Here is a 5,473-nt window from a genome sequence, read left to right as displayed (position 1 = left end):
TCTACATTTAAACACTCAACATACCTCAATAATAACCACGCATGTCATATTCGGGGTGCAGTTTTCTTACCTCTGGTTCGAGCGAGAATTAATAAAAGAACAACCCTTGAAAATGATCAGCCTTTTAGTTCCTTAACGGTCACTTGGTCATAACCAAATATGGGATTCCATCAATAAATGAGTAATAAAAAGTTCCCGAACCAAGATCTAGCCTCCGAGACGTCGAATCCTACTAAACCGGGTAGTAGGAACAATCTCGAGGCTTAAGGTTTGAGTTCCCATGACAAAAACACATTTTTGGCCAAAAAAGCTCTTAAGGGCCACGACCCTACTTCCACCATGCCGCGGCCCGCCTCCCAAACAGAGGCGCCAACCTCAAGCTCCTGCACCCAATGTCGTGGCATTGCCTTCTAGCAGCCAAATATCCTTGTTTTCTCCCATCAAAACTTCATTTTTTCTCCTCTTTCAATCCTTCCAAAAACTTACTCAAACATCTCCAAATCTAAAACCAAGTATTACCACAACACAATCAACATACCAACAACAAAACCCAAGCAAATTTTCTCAAAAACCTCCATGAATTCTCAACTAGTCACTTCAAATTTCTCAGCTGAAAACCATTAGAAAAACAGAGTATAGCTAAGATTTCATGGATGAATTCTTACCTCAAGCTTGAATTGAGTCCTCTTCAATGGATGAACTAAGGTTATAAGCTCCAAACTCTGATTCCCTAGCTTGGTTCTTCAAATAGGGTTCAAAAACTCCAAAGGAAGAAGGAGTAGGATGATGGTCGTGAGAAGAGGAAACCAACAGCTCTGTTTTGCTTTTAGTTCTTCTACAGCTTACTAGAATCACATATATCCTTTGCCAAATGACCATATTGCCCCTAGGTTAAGTAAAACTCTATAAAGGCTAGTAAGGGCAAACATGTCATTTATCCTCTAATACCGCTAATCATAATTAATGTTCTTCAATTCCAGTTATTTCCAAAATTCTCAAATACTAAAAGTTCATATCCCGTTACCCTTTAATTATTGGCAACGTTCTAATCACCAAATCACCCCGATACTCACCACGAGCCCCAAATTTAAACCTGTTATGACCAAACCGATAGTTAGAATTCAAAGATCGTCTCATGCCGAATAGCTCGAAAAAATCCACATTTAAATTTGGCCTCAACAATAAATCACCGACATGCATACAAATACACAATTACGCCCTCAACGGGCCAAATTACCAAAATACCCCTGTGATAAAATGTGGACCCACATGCATGCATTTAACATCATATTATAATATAATTCACATAAACATGCATATAATAGTTTAATGGCATAATAAATCAATTATAATCCTCCTGGCCTACTAATTTAACCATTAAACCACATTAGAGATTTTGGGGCATTACAACACTGATCCTCTATCGGATACCATGGTCTTAGGGATTCCATGCAGTCATACTATTTCTCGAACATAAACGTCTGCATACTGATCTGCTGTGTACGTAGTCTTGACAGGCAGGAAGTGAGCTGACTTAGTTAGTCTATCTACTACTACCCAAGCTGAATCGTGCTGCATATTTGTTCATGGTAGTCTCGTAACGAAATTCATGGCTATGTCTTCCCACTTCCATTCTGGAATACTGAGCGGTTGCAATAAACCTACAGGCCGCTGATGTTCTGCTTTCACTTGCTAGCAGACTAAGCATTTAGACACATACTCTGCTACATCTTTCTTCATTCCCGGCCACCAATACAACGCCTTAAGGTCGTGAGTCTTCTTAGTTGACCCTGGGTGAACTGAGTATGGGGTATTGTGCACTTCTTCCAAAATCTTCATCTTAATTCCATGATCATCAGGCACGCATACCCGATCCTTATATCTCAAAAACCCTTGTCCTGAGATCGAGAAATCTGTGGCCTTGCCTTCTTTAACTGCATCCATATGTGCTACTAATGTGTCATCATGCCCTTGTCCGATCCGTATATCTTCTAACAGACTTAACTGGATGGACAAGTTAGCCAGTTTACCAATGACTACTTCTATTCCGACATTGATCAGCTCCTACTATAGCAGCTTTTCTATTCTAGCTAGCGCTGCTAGACTTCCATAACTCTTCCTACTTAGCACATCAGCAACTACATTAGCCTTTCCCGGGTGGTATAGGATTTCGCAGTCATAATCCTTTGCTAATTCTAACCACCTGCGCTACCTCATGTTGAGCTCCTTTTGAGTGAAGAAATACTTTAAGCTGTAGTTATGTGCTTAACTGCTTAAATAGAATGTAAATGTTTTACCTGCACATTGTATTAGGGAGCATGCAATTTTGTTAGAGCCAGTCTCTTGACTATATGATTACCTGCTCCATGAATATATATAAATGTGATATTTTCATGCTGGAGTTGGAGGCATGGTGTGAATGTTGGAAGAGCAAGGATTATGATTGATGCATGAATGCCATGGGCATGTTTTTAGCACCGCAGTGATTTATGAATGTGGTGTGGTAAGATTGATCCTGTGAGGAAAGCTCTTGATATGCTCATCATGTTTAATGGGTCAAGTTATTGACTACAGATTCAACCAACAGGTATGTATCCAAGGCAGATAATGAGGCTTGATGGTGGTTATACAGAGGCTGGGAGTTTCAGCCAGGGGTTGAGTTCTTCATCTGCCCCTCAGAATTTGCAGCAGGTGCTTACAGATGTGCAATTAAGATTGCAGAGGCAGGAGGAAGAGATTAGGTGTTTAAAGCAACAACGGAACCTGTCAAGGAACACCTCTTCCTTTGCTATGCTAGGAGTGGCACCAATTTTGGCTCAGCCTAGGATTGAGAACAGATGGGAATTTCTTTGTGGAAGATTCCAGGAGTATTACCCTCCAGTCTTCGAGGGAGGCCTATATCCATTCAGAGCTGAGTAATGGATGGGCATGATCAGTTCCATTCTCGATAGAATGGGGCTAGTAGGTCACGATAGGGTGATCTGTGCGACATATGTATTGCGGGACGATGCCCGGACGTGGTGGGAAGTAGTATCCCAGACGCGAGATACAGCTGTGATGGATTGGAAAGAATTTAGGCAGCTGTTCAATGAAAGGTATTACTGTGATGCGGCCCAGACTACTAAGATGAATGAGTTTATGAACCTGGTTCAGGGCAATGCAACAGTAACCGAGTATATTAAGAGATTTGAGGGATTGGGCAAGTTCACTGTTGACATGGTACCCACAGATGCAGCTCGAAAGAAAAAGTTTATTTAGGGATTGAATTCCGGAATAGCTCAGGGCATTAGAGTTGCCCCAGTGCATGAAATCTCTACCTACGTTCAGGTGGTAGGGAAGGCTCTTGCTGTTGAGAGCGTAGGAAATTAGATTGGGCAGGAGAGTGCCGGAGAGCATGGAAATCAAGTAGTGATGCTTCCATTTATTGGACCAAGCAAGAAGAAGGAGTGGAGGACCCGTCCAGTATGTGCTCGGTGCACGAGGTGTCATCTGGGAGAATGCCGAGCAAAGGCATGTTTCTTATGTGACATGGTTGGGCATTTCAAGAAGGATTTCCCAAGGCTAAAAAAGGATTAGCAAAAGGGGATGGACAGCTCGACTACAGCTCGAGTTTTCATTCCGATGCAGTCAGAGACTGAGACTAGTTCCTCAGGGGTGGCAGGTCAGCTTTCTAGTTCTGAATTTTGTATTATGCTGACTGGTTTTGGTGCCATGTTGTTTCTTTGTTTGTTGCATATAGAGAAGCATAGAGATGATATGCAGATTACATGGTTATGTTATGATGGGAATGTGATACTGTATTGGTGATTCAAGAGATGAATTGGGTTATGATGAAAAGGACTCATCAGTGGTTTTGATAAAGTTGGTTATGACTGACTTTGGTATGATCCAAGATATGGATTGGTTAAGTAAGTGTGGGGCAATGATAATTGCAAGGAAAAGAATAGCAAATCTTGAGCTTGAGAGTGGGATGCCTTGTGGTAGCTGGCACTGTGCATGGATTTTGTATGTTGACGACATCTGTATCTAGAGCTAGAGATCTATTGCAGGAGGATACATATAACTCCTAGCTAGTATGGTGGATACCACTTAGATTGTGCCAGCGGGGTCAGGACAGACTAGATTAGTCTGTAAGTTTCTGGATGTGTTTCTAGGAGATTTTTCAAAATTTCGTTTACACAAAGAGATAAAATGGTGAATGGATTGGTGTCAGAGATGGAATTAGGTTTAGGGCGATATTGAATGGCTTCAGCAAAGTCATAAGAACTTAAGGCTCGGTTATTGGATAAGGTGGTATCTTTTCGAGGTGAATCTTTGATCTGGTTAGTACCATTTAGAGATCAGGGAGAATGATATGTAAAAGAATGCTTTTGTATTAGATAAGGGAATTGGGAGTGCTGAGTATATTTTGAGGATTTGGTTAATGCCAATTTGTTTTGATGAACCAGATGAACATAGTATTTAAGGATTATTTGAATGAGATTTGTGATGTATATTCTCTGCAGAGATTTGCCAAGGTCAAGGAACGCCTCTGAAGGCAGGAGTTTCCTTGAACAGACAGGATATTACACGTACTTTGTGAAAGAGTTCTAAGTCTTCTTACAGATCAGAATCAGTTAGTAGGTTGTTATGACACCTCAGTGACAGGGAAAAAGTGATTGCCTATGCATCATGTTGGTTAAAGGATCTAACCGGAACTAGAGTAGAGTTTCTGGTGGGCCAGGTGGCCAGTTTTATACTTGAGTTACTCCTTCAGAGAGGATAAAAAAGGAAAGGCAGTTAAGTGAACCACATATAGGAAGATTGAGGAGTATGTCTTAGCTGGATTAGCTAAGGGTTTTGTAGTGTTAGGTATGGGTTATTATGGTATAAGGACCCGATTTGGAATCCGACGAACACTGGGATTGATAGGGAGATTCTGGATGAATCTCATACCACTCTCTTATTCTCTTCATCCAGGCATCATGGAAATGTAACAGTGTAATGCCCCAAAATCCCTAATGTGGTTTAATGGTTGGATTAGTAGGCTGGGAGGGTCATAATTGCTTTATTATGTCATTAAACTATTACGTTCATGTTTATGTGAATTATATTATAATATGATGTTAAATGCATGCATGTGGGTCCACATTTCATCACAGGGGTATTTTGGTAATTTGGCCCATTGATGGCATAATTATATATTTGTATGCATGTCAGTGAAATGTTATTGAGGCCACATCATAATGTGAATTTGTTCGAGCCATTCGGTATGAGACGATCTTTGAATATAAATTATCGATTTGGTCATAACAGGTTTGCGTTCGAGGGTCGGGGTGAGTCTCGAGGTCATTTGGTGATTAGAGCGTTGCCGGGAATTAAACGGTAACGGGATATGAATTATTGGAATTTGAGGATATCAAGAATAACGAGAATTGGAGGGTGTTAATTACGATTAACGAAATAGGTGGGAAATGACGGTTTTACCCTTGGA

This window comes from Humulus lupulus, chromosome 3 (assembly GCF_963169125.1).
Source record: "Humulus lupulus chromosome 3, drHumLupu1.1, whole genome shotgun sequence".
NCBI classification, from domain to species: Eukaryota; Viridiplantae; Streptophyta; class Magnoliopsida; order Rosales; family Cannabaceae; genus Humulus; species Humulus lupulus.
This window is presented reverse-complemented; position numbering follows the sequence as displayed.